This window comes from Ylistrum balloti, unplaced genomic scaffold (assembly GCF_031769215.1).
Source record: "Ylistrum balloti isolate Yb309-2 unplaced genomic scaffold, AGI_CSIRO_Ybal_v1 Utg370590, whole genome shotgun sequence".
Classification (NCBI taxonomy): domain Eukaryota; kingdom Metazoa; phylum Mollusca; class Bivalvia; order Pectinida; family Pectinidae; genus Ylistrum; species Ylistrum balloti.
Genome location: NW_026782366.1, coordinates 248070 through 264486, shown reverse-complemented (window position 1 = coordinate 264486; position 16417 = coordinate 248070). Strand labels below are relative to the sequence as shown.

General features: G+C 34.0%; 1 protein-coding gene across 1 annotated transcript in view; it reads right to left on the bottom strand.

Annotated features, from left to right (window-relative positions):
- LOC132556770 (LIM and SH3 domain protein F42H10.3-like) overlaps nt 1-16417 on the bottom strand; it is a 59327-nt gene that overhangs the window by 29994 nt on the left and 12916 nt on the right. The gene's annotated exons all lie outside the window — the stretch shown is intronic.

The window sequence follows — 16417 nt, the reverse complement described above, 5'->3', positions numbered from 1 at the left end:
TGGTGATTATGATAAATAGGCCATTCCCAGCATGTTGTTTAAACCAGAAAAGTTTGCTGTTGAGCAAAATTCCAGATGGTCATCATTTCAAAGCAAATATTGAGTAATCTGAGATAGAGGAATTCAAATAATAATTCAATGGGAGCTGGGCCAAATAGATTTGATATGCTTGTAATTTCTGGACACCACAGACAATTTTCTTGTTTTGTCAATTTAAATATGAGTGAATGTGGATATCATGTGATGTGCACATGCATGGCTAGCATGCTTAATAGACTTCATAATTGTATTTGTTTTAACCATTTTTAATCTTGGATCAAGAGAGTACATTTCATCAAACTTTTTATTACTGGTTGAGACAGAAACTTTCATCAACCTTTTCATTCTTGGCCAAGATGGTAATCAAGATATCTATATAATGAGCCAACCTGCGAATATTTATTTTATCAAAATCTTTTTTTAGACTGGCTAATATTACAATGCACATGACTCATGTAATGTTTGACCTTATAAATTACCACTTTAGATTATTAGCTATGTAATAGATTGGTAAATATAGATGTTCATGTTTTATCAGCGACCTCATCCTTAAATGTTTTACATAAGCACTTTAACAGCAGATAAAATGAAAGCCAGCAACCTCTTCAACATATTTAGTTTTGGCTATTTTCAAAACTATCTTTTTTTTTTTGGTGAAGATATCCAAATTTTGATAGTTTTAAGTAGATGCTATCATTACAAAATATGATATATGGATAAAAAAGCATGTCTTTGTGTTAGGTCTGAGTATATATAGATGTTGCAGAAACCTTACCTCATCTGATAACATGTCTACAAAAATTTATCATTCCCGAAGATGAAAAGGTCATAACAATATATACCTAAAAATCAATAGCTAATGTCAACATACAATTGAATGTTGCTACAGTAATCTTTGTAGTGTACAGGCTTATTAAGTCAAGAGATGGATCGAGGTTAATTAGGGGGGGTTATGGGTATAAAGAAGATGGAGTAGAAGCTTGACAGACCAAGGAAGATGAGGCACCACTGGTGTGAAATATTGCCATTAGCTTACCCAAGGATAATCTTTGGCAAATGGAATCTTAAAACTCCGGTCAAAATTCCAAGACATTAGTAAGAAAACATCTCTGAAGAAATTTACGTATTGTTTGTATGAAAAGTATAAATTCTCCATCTTGTACTAGACTGTTATAGTAGAATATGTAGTAAATTGGTTAAGATTAAATCTAAACTGAACTAAACAAGACACTTCATCAAATATTTTATTCTTGTTTATACTTGATAACTGCATTTGCTGTCTAAATCACACACAAACCAAGAAGAATGATAACGATGAGATCAATGAATAGCAACAACTAGAAGTGTTAATATTTCCCACAGTATCTGCTTCTTTATAGAGTTGTCCCAATGATGACAATACTAAAATTGCCTTCATGTAAAAGAGTTCCCCATCTCAATAAGTACTATGGCTAACATTTCTTTAACTACAAGGATAGGCTATACAGTGGAGTGTTTCAATATCTTAATTATCCAACATGTAACTAATACAGCACGGCACACATACATAGTATTAATATAAATAAGCTGTAAACCATTAGACATGTATCGGAATGGGAAGAATGGATAAATACATTGACTTACGTTACGTAGGATATTGTTACATATATCTAATTACCACATAAATCACTATCTATATCAACAGCTGTATTATGCTTACTGGTAGCAGTGGACATTGCAATCATTTGAAAAGATTTCTGATCAACAAATGTGTTTAATACATTTAATTAGGACAAAATTCACTTTCAGAAACGTTCATAGAAATGTAGGTATAATTTGGTAAAAAGTTTGTACAAACATCCCTGCCACGTCATTACAGAGTTGTGCCACTAGACCTTATGCTAGAGATATCCACCCACCCTTCAGTGTCTGTCAGACCTCACTACACATCATCATACAGCACTGTACATGCAGCTTGTAATATTACTTCTATTAGATGCAAATCTTTTACAGATACAAGTCCCATCCAATTATGTTAAGTCCTTTTCTGTGAGAATGACAGACTTCCTGTGTTCTGATGAGTGTTAAATCTATGTGAAATGTTCCTATACTTTTAAGCCATGCACAAGAACATGTAATGATCTAGATCACTTGAAATTAGATCATATTCCCTGAATATCCTTAGCTATGAATCATGGTTTCATTTAGCGTTATAGTTCATAATGAAATTCATGTTATTATCCCGGAACAATCACTTTAAAGATTGACAGCTGGCATGCAGAAATGTACAAAGTTATGACATTTCCCCCCAAAAGCCAGAGAAAATGTTAAACACTTTGTCACATAGGTCAATCCACATACATCTGCCAATCCCACTTTGATGGATGAATGAGGTGGAAAGTCACAGTGACCTAATTATAATTCAGTGCTGGATTAGTTCTAAAGATAGCATAAGAGAATGGGAGATAATATATACCATATCCTTTGGTTTCGTTTGATTTTACTTTATGCCCTATTAACAGCCAGGGTCATTTAAGGACATGCCAGGCTTGGGTGGTGCAGGAAAGATTTTGAAAAACCACCAATCTGTGACGAGTAGCTTGCAAATGCATCACTAGGCCTTGAACCCTCCACCACGATGTGGAGGAGCAGTGATAAAGAGTTCCTTGAAAAGAACAACTGACCTGTGGCCAGTACCTGTCGTACCACCTAGGCCTCGAACCAATGACCCAGAGGAAGTGGACTAGTGATAAAGACTGTCATATCCTTAACCATGCAGCCTTCGTAGTCCATCATCAAACTAAATGCAAACACTAAATGAATCAATGGGTCAATGGTTGTAGAGAAGGTATAAAATTACCGCTGATTGTTCACTGGTAATTAAGAGGACATTCTTGGTATTGTCACATGGAAATTCATAACAGATACTGACAATATTTTCAGATTATAATATGGAAATAAAATTTCCCAAAATAAACGGATTTTCATTCATATTCAATCGATGCTTTAACAAACTAATTTACCTTCATCACCAAAGACAACTAGTAATTAGCTCCAATTGTATAGTATGGTATTACAGTGACAAGCCGGGGCCTTTAAGCAGATCAAACTCAGTTACAGTATCTGCCTTTCACGTCATCATCAATAATTCAGACAAGCAGGTCAAATAAGGATATGAACACTATCATTGACACAGTGGTCAATAAGGACTTCACTAGTGTGGAATATTACAGTGTAACAGATCAGAATCTAAGGTCAATAATGATATTTAAGATGCACACAGTAAAAAATGGTGCTTAAACAATGGTAGTTTTCTGGTTTATGATAATGTGCCTGTGAACAAACATTTATGTGCCAGGACAGTGCATATCATGAACTGGTTTAAAGAGAGAGAATACATATTCATTGATTGTATGTCTGTATCATTTTTTTTATTGACAAAAATCTATCTTTGAATTCAAAACATCACATTGTTTCTGTTTGCAATGTTTTGATCGAGATTACAGACTCTAGCTGGCCTCCTGCATGATGTTCAGAGAGGTAGCCATTAGCTACAATGTGAACCCATGTAAAAATGACTGACTGTTTATCAGTATAAAAACTGAGCAAACAAATATACATTCCATATGACGATAGCATAGTACAAACTGCCACAGCTTTAACAGTGAATGATATCTATCCTAGAGATGTTCCTTATATATAAACAATACTGAAATACAGATGTTTATACATCTATTTTCATCTGGCACTCTGCCATCTCCACTAATGTATAAATATTGGTTACAGGATACTTGACCAAACTTCCAGAAACTGATAAGTCTTGCTACAGATCAGATGTAGGCTTACTGTACCTCCACCCAACATTCATACTCTGCTTTCTTCAACACATTGACCCCCTCTGGTTTGGACATGAATTAGGTAGTACTAAAAATATATATGGTACAATAAATTTGAAATTCCTATCATAAGTATACATCACTTCAGACTCTCCCTCCTTCCTAGATACTTGTCTAATCTGGCACCCTACTTCCCGAAATCTCCATTTTATTATCATACACTAGAAGAAATGTTGCAGTTGAACTGGCATTTTACATCTTTATCCAGTAAAAGCTATTGAAAGTCAAGTTATGTCTTTATTTAATGATCCTTGATAACTCATTACAATCAAAAACATGTATCTCCTTTCTGCAGTTCTACTTAAATTCTAGCACTTCCATCACTATCCAAAAACACCAAATTTCTGCCAACAGTCACTAAAGGTCATAGGTTATTTCCACTCATTAAATGGTTCGTGTACCAACTTCAGACCATTTTCCACAAACACCTGGAGCCAATAAGTGAACTATTTTGGCAACAGATTTTGTGAGGGAGGGTGTCTGCTGGAGAAAATTGCCTGAATCTGCATGCCAGCTGTTGTGTCTACAAGTTCAGACATTTGCTAGAGATCAGTACTTGGACAATAATTGTCGACAGACTTTTTTATAATAGAATATAAAGACTGTTGATTATAAATACCTTCAAAGTACTTCTACCTAGTAAAATCCTGCAGCATCTGACAGCTGTGGCATATTGCATACATATATGGCTCTTCAGAACTCATTAAGGGGATATGTTGGATAAATGCAGCAACTACTTGAAACCTGAACAAAGCCTAATCTGAAGTATAGTGCACTACTGAAGTGTCAACATTGTGCAAAATGTCGGCATTTGTTTTTGAACAGTTTTAGAGATTACTAATATTTCTATTAATTTATTTTTGCCACAACAAAAGTGTGTTCCCCTGCATGCTGATTTGAAGTCCAAAGTAGAATATGTACTACCAGGATTTTTGTAGAGGTTTGAAATATCCATCAGATTATTTTAGGCGCCACAAACATATTATTCCCAAGAGCAACAGCCTGATACAAAGTCAGGGTTATCAGCTGTCTGTACCACCTGTATTAAATACCCTAACTTCCTTCATTACACACCTTGCAATATGGAGCCCAAGATTCCAACTAGTGATGAACAACACATGAATGTAAGGAAACTTTTTATGTGAAAGCTAGTAAAGTACACAGAAATGAAAGTTCACCATGCATTATGAAGTGCATACTAAAGTCAAAAGGCACTCTGGACCACCATTGCTAAAAATATCTCCATTGAGTTCACTGATCTACAACGAAAATCTGTACCTCAAATTTTGGCCTAGCTTTCAATTGGTATATGAAAACTTCAAGTCCATAAGTCATTGTACAGCTCAGTGCTACATGTCCATGGCAATATAGATTTAAGTATGTATCTAGGTGTCAATGATAGTATACATCTCTAGTATGTATGTATAAGTCACTGACAGTGTATATAACTAGTATGTGTATGTACAAGTCACTGACAGTGTACATAACTAGTATGTATATATACAAGTCACTGACAGTGTACATAACTAGTATGTTTATGTACAAGTCACTGACAGTGTACATAACTAGTATGTGTATGTACAAGTCACTGACAGTGTATATAACTAGTATGTATTTGTACAAGTCACTGACAGTGTACAAGTCACTGACAGTGTATATAACTAGTATGTATATGTACAAGTCACTGAGTGTACATTTCTAGTATTTGTATGTACAAGTCACTGACAGTGTACATCTCTAGTATGTATATGTACAAGCCACTGACAGTGTATATAACTAGTATGTGTATGTACAAGTCACTGACAGTGTATATAACTAGTATGTGTATGTACAAGTCACTGACAGTGTATATAACTAGTATGTGTATGTACAAGTCACTGACAGTGTATATAACTAGTATGTGTATGTACAAGTCACTGACAGTGTACGTAACTAGTATGTATATATATAAAAGTCACTGACAGTGTACATCTCTATTGTGTAATGTACATGTGTCTACACCTGGTCATGATACTTTTTCACACACTTTCATGTGTAAGCTAATTACACAGTGATCACCACTGACAGTATGGTATGGCTCATGAGACGAAGGAGGAAGTCTGCTGAGTTGTAGGGAGATCTCCAGCCAAGGTCAAGGACAAATAGATCAGCAGACCAGGCCATTTCCTGGTGCATCTTGGCAAACTCTGTTCTAGAAGTCAAAACAACAGACTTTTTATAACTGCATCAATTCTTTATACAGCTAAGGAGTGTATTACAATTGGCTATTTACATATGTTTAGCTGTATTAGTGCCTGAACATAAAATGATAATTTCATCCTGTAAATCAATTCTGTAAGAAACTGTTCACATTTTGATAACTCATAAAGGTACGTTAATTATTTATTTTCAAAGTAAATATTTAACATTCTGACAAGAGCCAACAAATGTAACTTAAGCTCTGTTTGTGAGGTAATCAATAATATATAAATATGTATTATTGTCATTTACAATTCTGGTTTCATTTCCAACACTTCATGACAAGGATGTTGAAAATGAAATGATGTACAAGATATATATGATAAGTCAGTGGAGGAAGGAAACAAGATTGAGGTCACTGCTGTAGTACAAGATCTGTAATGCTTCCCATCTCAACTTCCCCAAATGTCATGGTAACGTTATATACCACACACGTATGGTATCCAGACATTTACTATGGAGGAATACCATTTCTGTATTTTCCCCAGTGTCTTATTATGATGTAATGTTATTTTTGCACCCAACACTATCCCTGTAACTAGAGTACCTCAGCCCTCTTCACACAGAGCATACTACACACCAGCCTTGCTGTGGCATCATTACTATGGTAACTAGTTTCAGAACACATTAGTTAAGCCCAGCAGTACTGATCCATAAGATATACAGACCAATTCTCTACCAGACACTGCACTAATTTCTCATCAAGAAAATTCCAAATTAAAATACATTTCAATGTATGTTTTATCTGTTCCCCTGTGTTTTCTTTCCTTATTTATGGCCAAAAATAATGATATTGCAATTCTTTATATTATGACACTGTCAAATATGGCTGTGTAGGGTAATAATGCTCAAGATGTTTAACCTCCTTAATTGTAGGGTTTCATTTTCATTTTTTTTTTACTATGTCATCATCGAGACATATCTTAAAATCAATCAAATACATATACTGAAAGACTGCGACTATCATTGGATTTATTTTTCACTATTTTCAAGGATAGAAAAAGGATAGAAAATAACTATAAACAACAAAAGACAAGATTGCCCAATTGGTTTATGATTTTAATGACTTTATCGCTTGATAAATTCAAACCATCAGGAAGATGAAACATTTTACAGCATATAATGGTTGTCAATGTTAAAAGATCAAGTCTATAGATAAATGTGTTACACCATGTACAAAACCAATAGTTTATTTATACCATTAGCACACTGAACATTTTGTTCTACGATTCTGTCAATACAATTTATTGATTTTCTATTACAGTGTCCTAAACCATGCTGTGTGAATTATGGTGGCTGACTGGCATTTTTACTGTGTAGACTTTATTGGTAGCTCTATTGTTAAAATTAACATTACAATTAATGTAACCTGAAAAGATGGAAAAGCAACATACCACATGATGCACATTAATTTGTAAATAAGCACATGTCTGTCAATAAGCCCAAACATATATATATTGCTGCACAAAATCCTTTCTTTTGACTTGGAGTAAGCAGTATTGTGTTGGCCCCCTTATGGCTTCCCCTGACTTGGAATCCTACGGGGCTATAACCTTACTTTGAGTAAGAATTAATGTGTTAGTCCACTTGGCTATGCCTTAATTTTGGTTAAAATGTAATGCATTGTCCATTGGGCTACACCCTGACTTTGAATAAGAAATAATGTATTTGTCCACTGTGTTACACCCTGACTTTGAGTCAGAAATAATGTGTTGGTCCATTGGGCTACACAATGGCTTTGAGTAAGAAGTGATGTTTGCCCTGTGGTTCACCCTGACTTTGAGTTAGAAGTAATGTGTGGGTTCACTGTGCTACACCCTGACTTTGAGTTAGAAGTAATGTGTTGGTTCGCTGTGCTACACCCTGACTTTGAGTTATAAGTAATGTGCTGGTTCGCTGTGCTACACCCTGACTTTGAGTTATAAGTAATGTGCTGGTTCGCTGTGCTACACCCTGACTTTGAGTTATAAGTAATGTGCTGGTTCCCTGTGCTACACCCTGACTTTGAGTTATAAGTAATGTGTTGGTTCGCTGTGCTACACCCTGACTTTGAGTTAGAAGTAATGTGTTGGTTCGCTGTGCTACACCCTGACTTTGAGTTAGAAGTAATGTGTTGGTTCGCTGTGCTACACCCTGACTTTGAGTTAGAAGTAATGTGTGGGTTCACTGTGCTACATCCTGACTTTGAGTTAGAAGTAATGTGTTGGTTCGCTGTGCTACACCCTGACTTTGAGTCAGAAGTAATGTGTTGGTTCGCTGTGCTACACCCTGACTTTGAGTTAGAAGTAATGTGTTGGTTCGCTGTGCTACACCCTGACTTTGAGTTATAAGTAATGTGTTGGTTCGCTGTGCTACACCCTGACTTTGAGTTAGAAGTAATGTGTTGGTTCGCTGTGCTACACCCTGACTTTGAGTTAGAAGTAATGTGTTGGTTCGCTGTGCTACACCCTGACTTTGAGTTAGAAGTAATGTGTTGGTCCAATGAGTCAATTACAGGCCCTGTTAATTGTTTCTATAAACAACTTGGTAATAAGATAATGACCCATGACCTAGAAAAGGAAAACATCATGAAGTAAAAGACAATTTGGGTAATATATAGAAATAAATATTGAATGTTTCAATTAAAAGCATATTCTATAACAATTAGTTCATTTTCAATTATCTTTCCAATTGATGTTCAATATATCTAATGTCAGCCATTTTACTCAAAACACACCTGTGAACAATATACAAATGCAGTCAGTAATACATTCTAAATAACAAAATATCTTTTTACAGTTAACACGGAGAAAGTTGTGTTTTACTTGAAAAGTGGATTTAGATTTCAGTTGTTGATATCAAACTGTTTTTAAACATGCTCACAGGGATATGTAACATTCAGGTAAACACATTAAAAATGTCATAAAATGTGGTGCTGCAAAACCTGTTTGACATTTATACATTCATCATATCTATACATTAAGAACCCAAGCTTACCTGCCTTCTTAGTGTAACACATCTGACCTCTAGTTTCACATTATACTCAAATGCCATGTTGAGTAAATTTCCAATATCGTTTTGGCTCAGTTATATTGTACACCAATACAGGTGGTATATTTTAATTTATATGTATGTTAATAGGACATGGCTGGCCATATAAATCAGTCAGTAATTATAATAGCCTAAAATTGTTGTTTCATGCTTAATTAAAATAATTTAAGTATATTTCAAAAACACAATCTAATAAGGTAATGTTTTAAAGATTTCACAGCACTGCAGTAACATAGGTCTCCCATGTGCAAGTTATTTCACGGTTCACGTTGAATCGCAAAGATCGATTACACCCTCAACTGCTGTATAGTTTAACCAGACAGGCTAATAAATATGATAATTAACATTCACTTTTTGCTTTTAAATCCCTACGATGGAACAACCTGAATTTACAAACAGGTATGACTGTGACTCCAGCTACCTTGGTCCTCATATAAATAACAGATATCTGTCTGCCACACAGTTCATAATACTGTAAATGTCCACTAATTTTGCAGGCATTTAAATTACATACAAAGACTTGCAAATAAAAATTTACTTGACTTCGGTTTTATTAAATTATCTTTAAATACATGTAACTTTAATGTAGCAGGGATCAGAAAATACCATTTAGTATGGCAATATTTTTTTATATATTTGATATTGACATATAAACAATTCTTCTTTGCCTGTATCCATAAACAACTTAACATATGATCTTATTTCTGGCAAATAGTGTCATTCATTTTCTTCACAATCAATACAAAATTAAGCAATGAACAGAAAGTAGTATACAGTTGACATGAATAGGGTGATAGTGGACAGACAAATAGAATTATCGACAGGGAGACATTCTATTTATCTGTTATCCAAATGGTATTCATATCTGTACATCATCATCTGGTAACAGGTAATGCTTATATATTAATTCTTTTATCATTTTTGTGATCTGAAACAAAAGTAGTGCTTAAATTTCCACTTAACAAAATACTGACATCAGCAAGTTAAAATCTACAAACAGCTGAAATCATATACCCATATCGTCATAAACAACAATTATACAAAATATGACCTCCAATTTCCCATTTTCCCCCAATGAAATTGTCAACATATAGCAAAGTTATAATATCTTTTATTTGGTCAGAATAAAAGCCATTTATCGCATACTCATATGAAATTAAAAAGTGATGCAGCTGTCAATCAGATTGCACAAAGGGACGTACCCAGAGTTTCTTCACCAGTATTTACTTTTTGGTATCAAAGACGTCACTAAGTGACAACGATCACTTGGACATTTTGTTAGTAAACAGATTCCATTGTTGGACTGTCAGATCCATGTCTAGCAGATGACGCTGACAAATTTTTTGACCTCAAATATAATGTCTCTGATGAGAGTTTTGTGACAAATTATGTGTTTAACTATAAATGTGTTCTGTCATGATTTTATAGCTTTGGTAAGTTAATTTAACTTTTTGCGGAGGTCTCTTACTGAGGTATAACAGTTTTGGATATACAATTTTGTATCAATACATTGATATTGAAAGTGCCTGTATCCAGCTGTATTTCTAGGCAGAATGAATCACTGCAATTTAGTATAATTGTACAATTTGGTATGCAAATGATACTGTATATAGGATGTAAATATTGCTGAATAAATCAAGGATACTTTCTTAAATCTGGCATCATTCGACTGTGAAAATCTATTGCATCAAAACATCTTATGTTACCTGTACCATACAGAGAAGTAATGATGGATTTGAATGAAAACTCCAATATTCCAGTCAGTATACCGTTCTCGAAACAATTATATATCATCTTGAATTATCAGCTGATCTGTCCTACATCTTTATAGACTAAAACACATGATTAGTTTCTCCATCTGTCATGTAGAATATGTACATTTACTGTTTACTCAAATCATTCAAATTAAGGGTATCCTTTGTATGTGAGCCAAATATACTGGCTTCATTTTCAGCATATTTCATGAAAACTTCACACATGAAACACATGCATAAGATTACCTAAAATATGAATGTTAAATCAGTTTCACCTTGACCTTGGAAATCTTTGAATTCCTACTTCTAAACTTTAGAGTGTTTCTATTGGCACATCATGTTTTATTAAAAAAAAAATCTAATTTATTTTTTGTCTTCAAAAACAGAATTACTCGGATCAAGTTGCAAATATCCTTTTTATGCAATTCAGTGTTTTTTAAGTCTATTCACCTAAGCATTTCTCATCCACGTACAGGGCTATAGTCTATACATATCCTTCAGGTTTTTATCTGTAATTGATAAATCACTACTGTAGTCAAGCCAAGTTGGTTCATCTTTGGGTGATGTGGGCCAATATGGCACACGCCAAATGGAGATCACTCCCAGACTCAGCAAACTCGGGGTAACCAAGTAGAGGTAATCTAAGGACACCTCTAACTGCCTGTAATTAAAACCCTGTGCCCTAATGAGCACCTAAACTTACATTTTATCTGGAAGAAAGTTTTGAAGCCAATGTTATCTTTTCCATTACTTTCACTGTCAAGACAAGATTGCCTTTTGTTGTATTGAAGTTTGGACTGAATTTTATAATTCATAAATAAAAGTGTGTATGGGATATCATTATCCTGCTTTATCATAAAATATATTACTGAGTTCTACTGTATCCAGCTATGTTTATTGCTGAATTTCATCACTTTTCATACAGCTGTTCATATACAAATTTCCATCCCAATATTTTGTTGGCACTCGGTATTCATTAATTGTTCATGTAATTTTTGCACATAAAAAAGGGAGGAGGGGGAGTGATGGGGGATTACTGCTGTCATCAATTCAATTTATCAATATAATATCCATAGGGCTTAACTTCATCAACTTAATTTATATGATTATAAAACGTGTCTGTGGCATTTATCAAAATTTTACAATCAAATAAATGACACAAGATGCTTAAAAATAAATTTACAACTGAACAAATAAATGTTGATAGGTTAAGTGAGATGCCATCTTGATTCATACAAGAGCAACTTTTAAGTATTGTCAAAAGTACTGACATCTAGTATTTGAAATCCTACATTTTTCTTCTCAATTTTTCCTTCTGAAAAATGCTAGCAGACTCATTCATGATTAGCTACAAATGGACTCCAAGTGGCCTTTTAACATTCTTTTACCCCGGCCTAAAGATCGTGGTGTTCCTTCTTTATAACCATAACGGTACTTAATGATTCTTCCTACCAATTTGTACATCCAAACCTGTATTTGACTTTTTAAAACATGAATCTAGTCCCTTTTTAACAACGGATGTTCAGCTACAAGGATAAGTCAATAATTAGCAGGTTTGGCTTCAGCATCACAGAACACATCTACTTACAAGGTATAAGCCTCTGTTCGATGATTTTCTTTATTGTGGTGCCGTTAGTGTAAAATACAGACCTTCCTTAGGATTGAAAAGGTCACTTATTTTGACTGAAATGTTCAAATTCTGTATATGGAACAATCTAAAACTAACACTAAGCTGGATGTTGTAAGCTACGTTTTACAGTCTCTACTGATTGAAGTAAATGTACCCAGCTCTTCAATTGTAAGTTTTCATTAGCAGCCTATACAGTTCAATCAAATCTTTGCAATCAAATACACATGCCCTGTAAATAAGCAAAATCATTGCCCTATGAAAGTAACCAGTTATATTGTGTTTACGTATTTAACCATTTCCTCTTTGTGTACATTTATAGAATTGAAGGTTCAAAGTCATTTAAAGAGTTATGTCAATATTTATGTGAAATCTGCATACCTATTTTTATTGGAGCTACACTTCTCACTCACTGACCTTGAATTGCAAAGAGTTTATGACTAGTTAAAATTTGGTTATTTTAAAGATTGGCCAAGGTCCATTGACCTTTGAGTAAATGTACCTATTGAATGGAGAGTATAGTTGAATGTAAATGACCATGATTAAGAAGTATGAGGAAGCTATGGAAAGTGCCAACTGATAGCATAATAATTACATGCCTTGGCTATGTTTTCTACTATTTCAATATGTCTCTATAATTAGTAGAAGTAACTTTCAGTCTGGGCATTTTCTAACATTGTACTGAATTAACAATTTTCTGACATTACTACATGTACCAATATATCACAAGGTGAAGACAATTTCAGGCCTTTAATATTTCAAGTTGGCCAGATGGCCATTAAAATCTGACTGATTAAAATCTCAATCAATCATAAATGGACAGGTAGATAAGACGGTCAACCTTGTTATGATAGTAAAGTGTTGAGAGCCTACCTGTGTGTAGTAGGAATGTTTAGAATGTGTAGTTTGACCTCTTCAGTATATAAACATACACACACCTTAAGCGTCAGTGTTTGACAGTATCCTGATCATCTGATTATAAGAACTTTCACTGTAGATAACCTAAATCTGGACAGGAACAAACAACAAACAAGTGTTTCAAGTCCTTACATTACACAGTACACCAGGTAACCTACATACATTGGACAGGTACAAACACAAGAGGGATTGTCAACTGCCTGTTACCTTTAGTTTACACACAAATCTAATAAAACTTATTGAAATTGAGGTTTGTGGTTGGCATGTTTTCTTCATCATGGTATACAAAGGTGTAAAAAACCCATCTACCTGGTAGAGAAAAAGTTTACCTATATAACATGTCAAACTGCTGATGACAGTATTTTTTCTCAAGGTAAATGACCAGGTGTGACGTTAAAATCTTAATGAGCATACCGAGACTAATGTGCCTATTCAAGTGTGATCTTTTAACACCGTCAATTTCTTCAAAACATATAACTTATACCAGGATTGTTGATTCACATCAAACTAAATTCTACACTGACATTTTAATTATATGTACTTTGATATCTCATCTATTTATACTATATTTTTAATAATCAGATGTCTTTCTGGTCAAAATAAAATTTCTAAGAGAAAAAATATAAACTTGAATTTAAAAAATGTCTTTCATTTTGATTTTACCGTTCTATTCAAAGAGCTATCATTTACTGATCATAACTGTTCCATTCCTCTCCAATTTTTCCTGCATTTTAACAACAAAATTATCGTGTTCTTTGACATTTCCAAGCGTAAAAGATCTACTACTGGTCATTGCATCTATTTCAAAGCCTCTGCTAGGATTCAAACCTGGGACCTCTGGCAATTTATGCTGGCTTTATGCTAAACGAATTGAGTGAAAGATATCTCCCTAGCCGAGAGTATTAAGACTGGCATCTTAATCCAATGACAATCATATTTCAGGACAAAATATACCGGTACAGATGTAGGAGTATGATTTACTTTCGTCTAAAAATATCATGTTATGTAGCTCGTGATATTACTATATAATCATTCATTACTGTATATTATCCATTCTTCTAAAAACTAGCAACTTTATAAAAAATCATAATACCAAGCTGGCTTTGTCTTCAAAAAAGATTCAGCAATGTAATCAGTGTTGAGGACTCCAGTTTATGGCCTAATCAACTCACACCAGGCTAATTTTCTCTAAATTTAATTGACACCTGCTGTTTCATTAACTGTCCCTGCATGAAGGAGTCTGTCAATACAGAACATCACTTGTTTATTTCTAAACAAGGTGCAAGCAGTGAAGAAGTTTAGATTTCACAAAAAAGGTATGTTGGTCAAAATTTTCTTTCCTTTTACAAAACAGTAGCAGTTGCCTATATTCCTAATAAAATTAAATGACAATTATCTTCAGTGTTGAATCAACATTCATCTAACCATCAATAGATTCACATCTACTGTACCTTCATCTACAAGTTTGTACAGATATCAAACCAGATACTACAATACACAGTTTAATCTTGCATCACCTGACTAATCCAAAGGAGCCAATTAAATGCTATCCAATAATTCACTAGTTAGTTTCTTAAAACTGAGACATTAAGTGTCTTCCAAATTCTCAACAATTTTCATGCTCAGAAAATTTTAACCAAATTTTGACTCTGAATGGTTCTGAAATACAGCCTTCATTTCCCATGAGACATAACTGACAAAAACATTAACTTAATTTGATTAGGTAATTGTTGCTTTTACACAACAGTCAATCACAGTTTAACATAAAACAGTAAAATAATAGACTAAGCCACAGAAGGTTTGTTTCTCATGGAAGTTGTTGAAATTTTTTTGCTTTCATCATTTTGTTAGTTAAGATAATTGTTTAAATATGATGCATCTGTCCACCAAGTGCTGCAGATTCAATGGTTTAATTTTCACCACATGCTCAACTTGTTTATCCCGGGAGTGCACCTATTAACTTATCTCGATATATGTTAGGGTACTTATTATATACTGTGCTGGATATCTGTACTAAATGTCACATCCTAAAATGATAAGACAATAAGAACTCCTTAAGTAACACAAGGTAGAGGAAATACCTTGAAAACTTTCCATCTTCCAAGCAATCACAAAAATTTGCTTTTGTAGGAAAGAGGACTTTCATTTCTCATAGATTATGCACCAAGTGTTTCTTACAGAGAAACAATTTAATTGGTTAAATATCCAGGACAGCTGCTTTAAGTAGAACTTACTTAACAGGAAACATATCCTTTTATTTATTTTCATATTCTGAAGAATTTTCCGTTCATAATTCAAACACTTAACAGTTATCTTCTTTCCTGATCACAGAAGGTCAATATCTAGAGTAAAAGCTAGTGTATTACAACTGAAAGTACAATATTGAAAATTCAACACATGCACAGTTTATTTTTCTTTCATCTGTCTCAATACCAGTCAAGGCAATAAAAGCAGTTTTCAATTTTTCATAACATATATTTTGTAAAATCCAAAGAGGAGAGGGAGAAAGAAAAAAATACTACCACCATGCTGAACAGCACATACATTGCATGTACCTTTGATTAACCACCAACAATATGTGGGATATGATCGTTCCAGACATGTGGCCACAATTACTATGATCACATGTTAGGCCAGTCTTTCTAGTATGAGGTCTTAGTCAGTTCAGTAAAAGCAGGTTACATGACAATGATATGGATCAGACAGGGAGTGCTTTCTAATAGTATCTACACCATTCCAGCTGATATCACAGAGCCAACAGTGACAATTTTACACAAACATCAAAAAGCAAGTAATAGCACAGAAGCTACTGTAACAATTGTGTACAATTATATCGCCTAATTTTCACTTTCACAAGTGTTTGATACTGTATCTGTAGCAGTGAGGTTCATATACACTTTTATGAGTATAATGTAATGAAAAGTATTTTTCAATGA